The 12,102-nt window shown below is 51.1% G+C and overlaps 1 protein-coding gene across 3 annotated transcripts in view; it reads left to right on the top strand.

Annotated features, from left to right (window-relative positions):
• Positions 1 to 12,102, top strand: part of Pdk1 (Phosphoinositide-dependent kinase 1) — a 366,917-nt gene that overhangs the window by 99,182 nt on the left and 255,633 nt on the right. The gene's annotated exons all lie outside the window — the stretch shown is intronic.

Here is a 12,102-nt window from a genome sequence, read left to right as displayed (position 1 = left end):
ATGTGCCCTTCGCCTCCCGCGACATATTGCATCATGATATAATTGCGTTGACCACTGGTCGCGCCACCGCCGCTGATTGCGGCGTTCAATTCGCGATTTTTAATTCGCGGCAGCGAGATGACCGCGTGTCGTCGGCCACCTCTCTCTTCGTCTGCCGTAGTCCTGCACCCGTCAACACGTTGAAACGCGATGACGGTCAACGGTGACCGGTGCTACGACGCGGTCGTGTCTCATTGAGTTGCGTGTCAAGTATATCTAATTGCATTCGGGAAATCGGCCGCGCACGGTCAATAGAGAGCCATTGCAGCGAGGTAAAAAAGATTAACGGTAGTGGGAAAAGATACGGAATCACTGTATCTTTGATTGTATCTTTGGGGTCTTCGATAGGTCAGGTGTATAAATTTCCAGTTTGTTATCTTCCTGGAAAGTCCTGTCAGAAAGTTGCCTTTCCCTTGTTACTCAAGAACCTCCGCAAAATCAGCGGACTTTAACGCGGCAGTCGACGTGTTGATAAACAGATTACAGTGGCTATTAGTTGAAGACCAACGGAGTAGACTAGTCGGAGAACCTTTTTTGTTCGGATACGAGATTCCTCTCCTATCGCGAGCGCATCGAACGTTTCTCAGACTGGCTTTTTCGTTGCCAGCGCGAGCGAATTCTCATATTAACTTCGTCTCGCATCGTCAACTCGCTGACATTCGACCGTAAGCGCACGAGCGGCGGAGGGGTTCGCCGTTAAACAATCGGGGAATCTCTCGTGCCGAGCACGAAGAGCTTCCGATCGACCGAGAAAAGTCATCGTCGCTGATGCAACACCCCCGCCGCTTTGATTGGGAAGAATTTTCGGGCGTTGATAGATCGATCGATTGACAATGATTGATCGGCGAAGGGACAGCCCCGTGCGGCTCGCTTATTTCTGTTTTTTTTTTCTTCTGTAAATCGTGAACCCCTCCCTCCCTCCCTCCCTCCCTCGCACGCGAGAGAGGGCGCGAAATGAAGGGAAGACTGATGGCGAAACTTGAAGTACTACAACCGCGCGCTAAAGGTACGCTCCCTCCTCCTCCTCCTTCTCCTCCTTCTCTTCCTCCTTCACGTCGAGGATTTCCCCGCGTAATCCTTTCGCGTAAACGGCCCCCCTCGCCGAGTTATGTAAATCGCCGATTTTCCCGCGATGTGGTGGGATTTGTAACCTTCCGCGCGTGAGCGCCGGCGATATGAGAAGCACCGTCGGCCGGACTGTCCCGTTTAATTAACGAATTGACGATCCGTCAATTTCTCATGACGTTTTCAAGCAGTCTGTTCCGCGCTGGCGAAGGAAGCGCGCCGGAATCGCGAATATAAACGCGGCGGAAGAATGACATTCAAGTGACACGTGCACGCGAGCGTTGCTTTTAGTAGATTAAACACCCCGCGCAGCCATCGCTGCTACTGCGAATCAACACTTTCGCATGCCGCCTTAATCATTGAACCATCTTGGAAACCGGAGGAGAGTAGAGTCTGTCTCGGGGTGTCTCGCTCCCCGCTTCTTCCGCTTCTCACTCGGTCGAGGCCGGCTCGAGTACCCCATCGCCGTCCAATTTTCGTTAACGGCCATTAGCCACTTTCTCTCTCGCTCTCTCTCTCTCTCTCTCTCTCTCTCTCCCCCCCCGTTGCTTGCTCTGCAAGTTCGTACGTACATCAAGCCCCGCAGTGCCGTGCCGCAGTAGTTCCCGGCAATAAGAAATGAAGTAGGCTCGCGGAGCATTATAACGAGCTTCACGATGTCGCGCACGTATATCCACCCCTGACCCCGCGCCCCGTTCCAAGAAAGAGTCGCCGGCATCCTCGGAGCCAACCACCCTCCCATTGCCTCTTTAGTGTGCCGCCTCCCCGACTTTGCGTTTTAAAAAGTTCTCCCTGGCCTTTCCGCCAGTGGCGGCGGCGGCGGCTGTGTGGGGTAGGCAGCGGGGTCAAGCAGCCGAAAGCAGCCCCGCCGTCGGGAAAAAAATTAAAGTTGCGACGCGTACCGCTCATCCATCTCCCCTTGGGCGCCGAGTTAACGCAACATTATGTACTCCTCACGGCTCAGCGACGTTAATGTCGGCCCAAGATGACGCTACCGGCGTCGGGGATCGTCTTTTTAACGACCTACAAACCGCCCGGTTCACCCCTTCGCCTCTTCGTCGACGAATAAAAGTCTCGCGCTCGCGCATCTGAGAGAGAGAGAGAGAGAGAGAGAGAGAGAGAGAGAAAGCAAGCAAAAAATGGAGTTGCGGATTTTCGCGTACCTGACGGCGCGCGGAAATCGCGTCGATCTTCGTGGCCAAGATGAACATCAAGGCCGTACCTTATAACGTTTCCACCACGGTCGGACATTTAATATTCTCGCGACGCGAGTATACCGCCGACTAATATCGCGATCCGCGTGTCTCTCCCAGGGATTTCCCTTTCCCCCCGTCTCCTTTTCTCTAATCCGGAATAGGATTTCGATAAATTAGATTCAAGGCGCGCGGGTTAGCCAGTTAATGACGTTCTTAGGCGCACGATATCCTCGCGCGTGTGTATCGATTCGGCGTGTGAGATAACGAGTGTTTCCAACGGACAGCGTGAGAGGGGCGCAGGGGGCGCACAGGAGGATTAACGTCAAATTGGAACGTTATGCTTCCGGCGGAAATCGGCGCGCATCGTACGGAGATACGCGATACGAGTCCGTGATTCGCCGTCGACACGTCGCTGTAAAATTTTTAAGAGCTACGTGCGCGCGCGTTTTACGGACGGGCACGTCATTTTTCTTAATCAATTGCGGCATATCCGCGCGAACTCGCGCGCGCTTAAACGCGCACGAACGCGCGTGTACGTTTTACGGTGTCTATAAAATCTACGCGCGCGATGTCACACACGCCGACGCGTATGCGACGATGAGAAAAAAAAGAGAGAGAGAGAGAGAGAGAGAGGGGGGGGGAGGCGGTAGGAAAAAAGGAAAAATTGCTGGGAAATAGTCGTAAACGCGAGGAACGTTCTCACGTATTCGCTCGTATTTTCGCGTAATCACGCCGCATGCGGCGCTTATTGTATCCGATCGGTTTCACGACAATCCGTCGATGACGCGCGCGGGTAAGCCTTTAAACATGCACTCGTCAGGCAGTATTAAAAGCTCACCGTGATGTGTGCACGGCGTTCGCACTTTCCTCTCTTTTTCCGGTCGCCCCTCGTTTTCGCGTGCACGGACGATTTTTCCGCCTTTTTTCCCTCACTCCCTCCCTCCCTCTCTCTCTCTCACTCTCTCTCTCTCTCTCTCTCTCTCACTCTCCCTCTCTCTTTTAAGCGGCCACCGGATAGAATCCGGTCCCGCGCGTCGAAAACATTCAACGAGACAAGCGGAAAAAATATAAAAAAAGCGGATCTTTACACTCCGCATACCAGCGCGAATATTGCTGACAGGCTTGTACAGTTTATCAGCTACGACAAATAGCAAGGTTGATTGGTATAAACAGAGAAAAAAGCGCGACCGGCAAGGAAAAATGAATAGGGGGGCCGGCGCGAATCGAGCTTTCGGCGTGCGATCGTCGTTCGAAAATTGCCGTTCGTATAACGAAATCGCAAGACTCGACCGGCCGATTCGTAATTTATCAGTCTGACTGGGAATTGAGTTATTAAAGTTTCAGTGACTGATACTCGCCCGAATGAACCCCAGCAGAAATGGAAAGTTGAGACTCTAAAAATCTCTCTTTCCGATTTTTCATTTCTCTCTTTTTTATAAAATTTACCGGGTGTCACTTTTTCCCGCGCGATGTTTTCAACTTTGTCGAAGCGTCTCTCCTGGCCATCCCGTAAGTTGCACAAGAAATTTTTATGCGACATTAACCCTGCAAGTTCCGTCGAACTTGACGAGTCAATGGGCAATCTCGAGGTGTAACACCACGCAGGCCATTATTATCCTCTTTGATGTTACATATTGCTACATCTCGAGATAGCAATATGCAATGCACCATACAGCACATGTTATACCTCGAGATTTTCCATTGGCTCGATCGTCATGCTGGCCCTCCCGTTGATTTCCACGAATCGTTATATTCCAAAGATTAACTAAAACTCGAATAATCAAAGTTACCGTAATTACACACCCGATGCGTATATTTGTCAGCCAGTTTATCATCTATTGATTATGTTTGATTTATTGATTACTGTTGACCGTGTATTTAATTCGTCGAGCGCGATTAGTGACGCTTTGTGAGTAAATTAATGAGACGCGGTAATACACGCGGTAAATCATAATATGCCGGCCACCCCCCAAAGGGAGGGGGCGGGCAGTCAACGTATTAAGATCGCGACCGTCGTCGCCCGACAATCTCTTCTCTCGAGACGAGGTTAGAGAGGCGCGTCGTCGGATAAAGTCGTTAAGAGGCCGTTGTTAGGCAGGCCATAGGTGAAATTTATCGTGGGTCGTTTATTAGAACAAATGGAATTTTCATGCGGCCGATTGGTCGGCCGCTCGCAAACGTTAAGATGATCGACGACGAGCGGCGTCGAAGGACCGCTCGCGCGTCAGGTCGTTTCGGCGCGGTCTCTCCGGCATCTCTTTCGAGCGTCGCGACAATTTTCCGCTTCTAACGTAATAATCGACCGTGAGGGAAAAAATGTCTGGATTATCTCGGGGTCTCGATGCGAAAATAGACCGCGAGTGTCGCGTTCTCAAATTTATCACGTCGTCGTTGCAAAAGGGCGGCTCCCTCTCCAGTGCGCCCAGGATGCTATTTATAAGAGGAACGTTCATTTGAGGAGAAGAGGAAAAAGTGCCAGGCGGAACACGAATCTTCCCTGTGCGATCTTTCGATCTTGACGCACGCTCGAGACTCGCACTCTCGCGTCGAGCGTGATCGTTCCACGCGCAACGTTTTCACCGCCGTCGATTCGGCGAGAAATTAGTATCGCTCGCGCAATACACGTGCGTGATACGTGCGTCGTACAGCGTCCACCGTACGTATTTCCTTTCAATCTCGTCCCCACATCCCGGGATCACAAAGACGATTATGATCGAGCACACGATGAGCGCTGGAAATTCTATAAGATATCTCTCGACAAGCTCGCGTTTGCTCGTCGTGTAACTCGCGCGAGGGTGTGTTCGTGTACGAAGGGATCCAATGTCGGTCTGTCAACTTGCAGGTGCAGGGGCGGAGAGGGGGGGGAGTCGCGACGGCGGCGGCGGCGGCGGCGGCGGTGGCGGTGGCGGCTGCTGCTGTGGCGACGGTGGGTGGCAGGGTGAAAGGGACGGGTCGGAACGAGAAGGGCGTTTGAGAGAGCGGTGCGGAATCGGGGGTGAGAGAAAGAAAGACAGAGAAGGGGAAAGGGGGGGGGAGAGAGAGAGAGAGAGAGAGAGAGGGAGGGAGGGAGAAGAGAGTCGGGTCGCGGGGATTCGAGCCGCCGGGGGTGGCGGCGGGACACGAAGGGTCGGGTGACTGGAAAAGCCGCGGGCTCTGCTGGCGTGTGCACGACGGATACGTGCCTGGACTCCATTACGGGCTTGGAGCCACTCTTTTCTTCCGATAAAAACGGAAAAAACTATCCCCACCCTCGCCGGTCCACCCGCGCAAGTCCTCCACCTACTCCGCCCGTCGTATCGGTAACTGCTTCGAGCCACCCAAAGCCGCCATCAGCCAACCTCGCGCTCCAACCCCCTGCAACGCCACCCTCGATGCCGCCGTTACGGTCATCCTTCTCCAGCGAGTCCTCGAGATACGAGATCTGCGAGGTCTGGAAACGCGCTACGTACGAGGATCTCCGGCCGAAACGGAATGGCTCGGCTGCCGCTGACGCGTTCGCGTATTCGGTTTTGTTTCCCTCGCCACTCTGTCCACTTGTGCATAGAGCTGATGATCAGTGATCTCCGCGATCCCGTCCTACGACCGGCGCTACGATGTCGTCGGTAGCGATGCGAGCACCCTCAACCAATCGTCTTGGTTATTTTAATTGTCACGACAAGACGCGATGGAAGGTAGCACGAGAAGTCACGAGTCGGGACGTTGGGCGTCTCGACGATCGTAGATTTTTATCACCGTCGACTATTTATGACGTATAATTACTGTCACTTAATATTACTTACGACTATTATTATTTACGTTGTAATTTACGGTACAATTGATACATCATCGCGTGTATAACGCGTGCGATAATCGTCGCGCGCGGGATAATGATGCGTCAAGAGCCTGGAGAAATATGCTCATTGGCGCGACCACGAATGAACCGTCCGTCCGTCGAGTGTGTGTGACGTACGAACGCGGAAATATTTATCGTCGCGTAAAACATCTGGTCGTTAAGAGAGCCGAATTATTATTATTATTATTATTGTTATCGTCTCTCATACGTAGGTGGGTAGTCTGCATCGTCGAGAGTCGCACGGCGCACTTTCGAAAATTGCGCGCGCTCGTCTCGTCCAGCTCTTGTTCCAGTGTTTCCCGTATCCGATATTTTCAAAGGCATCTGTTTACGGCAGGCTTATATCCCCTCATTGGATTCTCATTGCCTGAGTTTAACCGCTACGGTTTCCTCCTCCTCCTCCTCTTCCTCCTCCTCCTCCTCCTCCTCCTCCTCCTCCTCCTCCTCCTCCTCATTCTTCTCTTCGTCTCCTTGCCTCTTTCTCTCTCTCTCTCTCTCTCTCTCTCTCTTCTCTCCCTCTCTTTCTCCTATATCGTGACCACCTTTCTCCCAGGTTTTCAATACCCCATGAAGTCAGGCAATACGTTCGTGGATTGGTTCTCGAATAAGCCAGCATTTCTGATGTTATACATCTCTCGACTTTCTTTTTCTCTCTACTCCACCCCATCCTCCCTCTCTCTTTCTTTCTCTCTTTCTCTCGCTTTCTGTCTCGCCCGCTCTTTATCTTCTACTTACGGACGATGCTTGTCTCGATCAGCATTCATTGCGCGAGACGTAGAACGAAAGACGTCTTTATTGAAAAGTTGCGCCGCCGTGGCTCAAGTAATTTAACTGTTACGATGGGAAATACCGAGAGAAAGAGAGACGAATATGGAGCGTGGTTTTTCGCGGAGCCTTCAGGCGAGCATCTCGCTGCGCCTCATTCTGTCTCGAAAAGACGGTATCATTCTCTCTCACATACAGACATACACACACACACACATACGTATGGATAAGACGAGTGTGGGAACGAGACGTCAAATATGCCGACATTAATTTCGTTTTTCTCGAAAACGACTTCTGCCGATATTTTATCGGCGCGCGATCGCGCGCAGTCGCGTTAAATTATACAATTACAATTTGCTGGAATATGGCGCCCGCGCGCGCATTCCCCCGTAAATTATGAAACGTTAATATTAAATTGATTTATAGATTGCGCGTATATATTCCCCACCCAATGGCAGCGATTTGCGCGCGATAAACAATTTAGAACGCTAAACGAACCTTTCGCACAACTACGGGTCGCATTGCGAGTCACATTTGCCCCGTTCCATCGTTTCACGAATATATTGATTGACGTACGTGAGACACATTCAATTGAAGGTACTTCCCGCGGTCGCACTACGCCGGCGCGATTGACTTTTGGATAAAAATATCGTATGCGGACGTGATATCGAAACAGAAATAGCTCTCGCCCTTAAACTGTCAGAGTAAAGAATTACCGTGGAATCAGGTGTACGTTCCACTTCGGACGTTTCGCGAAGAATTCCGCCAGTTCATAAAATACGTCGATTTATTCGGGATCGATATGTAAAAATGTATCCGTCGCGAACCATCGTCTCTTATTCTTTCTCTTTCTCGCGCGCGCGTACTATAAGAAGCGTCTGTTACACGCGTGCACACGCTACTCTCGATACAAGTTATTTACAAAAGTTATTGTATAGTTAGTTTATATAAGTATATGTTAGTTTATATAACACACGACATCATTCTAAACTACGCGCTGCAAAGCGTCGCGGAAATTGTACAAGATGGGCCGCAACGATATATACGTAACGCAACGGGTGTATATAAATTCGTATCGTGCGCGTTAAACCAACGTCTCGGAAGCGCGTCGCAAAATATCCGCGAATTTGCGCTGTCGGGGTCGAAAGTTAAACCGCCAGATTTTCGGTGGGACTTAAGAACTCGACGTTTCTTACGATCGGTGGTACGGAGCCATTTCCGTGGAAGCCGCACGCGCAGAAAGGTTTTTGAACTCGCGAGCGAAGAATCCGGCGGATGCGTTATGCACGAGAGAGGAAGGTGCATGCCCAGAAAAAGAGGCGGAAAGAACGTGGATCGAAGGGAGGGAGAAAGTGAGTGAGTGAGAGAGAGAGAGAGAGAGAGAGAGAGAGAGAGCTCTCGGCGGTGAGAGAAGGACGACGATAAAGATGTTCGGTGTTTCCTTTCGTCGTACACGCGGACCAGAAACGTCTACGCTTCCGTTATTTTTTCAGAAAACAATGTCGGACAGCCCCCGGGCGCTCGGGGTGGGATCTTTTCGACTTTCTATTTCTGGAAAGAAGCTCTTCGGGGAGAGCTCGGGATGAGAGAGAAGATCGATGGAAAAATATAGCCGCTAATAGTCCCTCTCGAAAGGGTTCGACAGTTTGATCGACAGACTTTTTGCCGTCAATTTCCACGCGCGTTTCCTTCGTCTTTCCTTTCTTCCTCTCTCTCCCTCTCTCTCTCTCTCTCTCTCTCCCCCTCCCTCCCTCCCTCCCTCCCTCCCTCCCTCCCCCTCTCTCTCCTCTCTGTCCCGAGTTGAGAGACTCGAGGTGTCCCCGAGCAACTTTAATATTCAATGAATTTTTATTCTTTCTCTCTGTTCCTCTGAGGACGAAAGTCGGAAAAAAAACGGCACGGATAGTCGCGTGAAAATTATGCAAACTACTTCGAAGGAACACTCGAATTAAAACGGAATTACGCTTTGACGTGCACTCGATGCTCACCGTATTTCTAATTTTACGACCGCCACGCTGAATTCTTTCAATTAGCGGGACGACGAAAATGCACTTGCGAGTTCTTCTTAACTAGAGGAGGGATCTCGCTCTCTTTCTGCCGCTTTCCCTTTACCGCCTTCGTTTCATTTGCTGAAACGCGACCACGACGACTCTGAGCAATGACTAAACTCCGCGAGAAGGAATCTGGCTGTTCCCGCGATCGGCCGTTAAAAATTAACCGAATGGAATGAACTTCCGGGGAATGTGACGGAAACGTGGCAGAACGAGCGGATCCGTGAAAAATTCATACGCGAGGCTAAACTTATATCCGAGTAAGAGAGAGATTGCAAATAAGGAAAAGACATACTTATACACTGATGTACCATACTTATTATCGCACATGAGTATTATTCTTAGAAAGCGTCTGTAGCCGATTCTGATTTCGTAAGTCGAGCAATTACACAAGTGTTTAACCGCGCATTCTATGCCTGACATGCCTGACATACGTCGTCGTCGTCGTCGTCGTCGTCGTCGTCGCCGAACTTATGAGCGCTCGCCGACAAATTGCGCGGCCGCTAAATTTTTAATTTCGCGGTAATTTACCCGCGCTCGCGACATATTAGGAGCTATATTACACTTCCCGGAACTTGTAACGCCTTTAATGCATGCTAATCCGCTGTCGCTATAATCTTCGAGAGAGTTTTCAACCCTTCCGCTCTCTCGCACGATCGCGTCTCCTGCGGGAATAACATTTCCATGATCGATCGCCCGATCGCGGTTAAGAGGCGTATTAATTGCCCGTCGATCGGTACCTCTAATTATCGGCGTGCACCGCGCGGCCTGATTAATTACTATCGGCTGCCCACGGGTGGTAACCAAAGTGAGATCGATGTTCGACCGAGGGATTCTCTTTAATTCGAGTCGATCGAGTGATTCTTTTTCATTCGTCGGCGTCCGGCCGTCCCCTCCATCGGTTCGGCATTCTTCTTCCGTGTGTTCTCTTTGCCCGCGCCCTTCTTCGATATTTCGGTGTTTTAAAGTCCCGTAGGGCGCCCAGATTCTCTCTCTCTCTCTCTCTCTCTCTCTCTCTCTCTCTCTCTCCCTCCCTCTTTCTCTCCTTTCTCTCTCCCCCCTCCTTTACCTTCTCTTTCCCATAGCACTCCTCATCCCTCGCCGTGGCCGTTTAAACGGATAGCGTTTGAGGCGCGACCGTTTCACTTGAAAACGCTATCACCTCGGCGACGTGATTTTATTTCCGGGGCGACTTATCTCTCTCGCTGTTCTCTCGATAATTATGTTGAATCTCCTGCAATTGCCCCCATCGTTCGCGCTTAGTTCGCGCGAAATAGCGTTACTCTCTGGCAATCTACGAAAATTTACATCATGATTTGAGAATTTTCCGCGCTGAAAAACCGCGATCAGACTGTAAACAGGAACCCGGTAGGAGCTCATAAATACGACTTCCGCAAACTTTCCGCAAAACTCAAAGTCTTCTTCCATCGGAGAATCCCTTGGAAAGGGATTAGCGCACGGGGCGGAAGAAGAATTTCTTGCCGCTTGCGCGGAATATTCGCGTTCGCGCTTCCGTTTAAAAGGAGAGAAACGAGAAGGAAAAACGAAGCGTAAAGAGAAGAGAATAAGGAAGGCAGAAAGGGAGGGAGGGAGGGTGGGACAGAGTTAGAGACGGAGAGGAAACGGAAAGTACGCGAACGCACCAAAACGCCGCCAATTTGCGAACTCGGCACTTCGGGTCTCGGGGTTCTCGCGTTTCCCGCGAGCGCTGCCCGCTCGCGTTCTCCTCTCTTGCCGTCGGCCTTTGTCCTTATATTTTCCTCTTTTTCTTCTTCTTAAACGTGACCCACGGGGTTCATTAGCACTTAACTATCGGACGGACGGCGATGATGACAACACCGAAACCGTGGCGGTCCCGGGAGAGGAGAGATGCGCGCTCGAGAATCGGCCCGCTGCTTGTACCGCCGATAGAAGAACGACCATCCGAAGATAATTCCATTACTATTCCCTCTTCCCTCTTCATTGTTATTCCCCGTCGGTAGCGACGACTGTTCGAGTCCTCTTCTTGGATTCCCGTTCGATTACGAAGGGATTTTGAGGAGAGTCACGTCTGCCAGCGATGCGTCCGAAATATGGCGTAAGAATCCTGGGTGCTCTCGCATACACAAAGATTGCTTGAAATTGCGGTCTTACACGATATCCTCTCGTCTGCCGGCGTTCAGTACACTCGCGAGCTCGGACTCGCGTTTCCTTTGAGAGAGCGGAAAATGCCGCGATCGTTATGGGGAAAGTACAATGACAGGCTTTCGTCCCCACCTGGCTCCCGCCCCCACCCGTCCCGACGACGGATTTAGGGTCGCGATCCGTTTTTAGGGGCGGCAATTTTTTCGCGGAGGACCACCGACGACGACGCTCGCAGCGTCATCAGCTTTCTTCCGGCGCCTCGTTCCGTCGCCTCGGTCCGCGGTGAAAAACGCCCGATTTTTTATCTCAATATCGAAAGCATTCGTCCGGAGTGAAGTGATTTAGCACGAGTGGCGCGTTCTTGAATCTTTTATTTGGGCGGGCTTCTGCATTTCTTGATTGTATGTATTCACGTTCACCGTGAATCGTTGCCACTCAACGTTGCATCCGCTAAAAATAATAAGACACCGAGTGGTTGCCGGGAAAAAGAGAGAGAGAGAGAGAGAGAGAGAGAGAGAGCAGGGGAGAGGAAGAGAGAGAATCGCTCGGCGATTGGCGCGCGTTCGAGTTTCGGCATTTCGATCGTGCGATAAGCTTCGGGCTACGTCGCTCCCGCTAGCTGATAGAGACGCCGAGCGTCGCCGATTATCTGCGTTCACGCTTAATTCACCGCTTATCGATTGAGGAATGCATCTCGCGGTTTGGTCACGAACGCGTGGAATTTAATTAATAACACTCGCGCTGTCCCCGTTGCTCGAGAATTTCGGCCGAGCTATCCAATGTCACTTCGACCTAATTTCAGGACGCACAAACACCACGTGTGTTTATATCGCGCGCGCTGTTATACCCCGGATGTTGAACCGAGATGTCGCAGCAGCTCGAATGTGTACATTTGTAAGGACGTAAGAAAAAAAAAGTTGAAAAGATAAGCACAAGAGAAATAAGAGAAACGCGCTCAAGACAGGCGAGTGCCATTCGCGACGACGCGAGAGCCGACGAGTCATCCGGTGAACGGTCGTCGTTTGTTGTT

The sequence above is a fragment of the Harpegnathos saltator genome, unplaced genomic scaffold (genome assembly GCF_003227715.2).
Source record: "Harpegnathos saltator strain DR-91 unplaced genomic scaffold, Hsal_v8.6 scaffold86, whole genome shotgun sequence".
In the NCBI taxonomy this organism is placed as follows: domain Eukaryota; kingdom Metazoa; phylum Arthropoda; class Insecta; order Hymenoptera; family Formicidae; genus Harpegnathos; species Harpegnathos saltator.
This window is presented reverse-complemented; position numbering and strand designations above follow the sequence as displayed.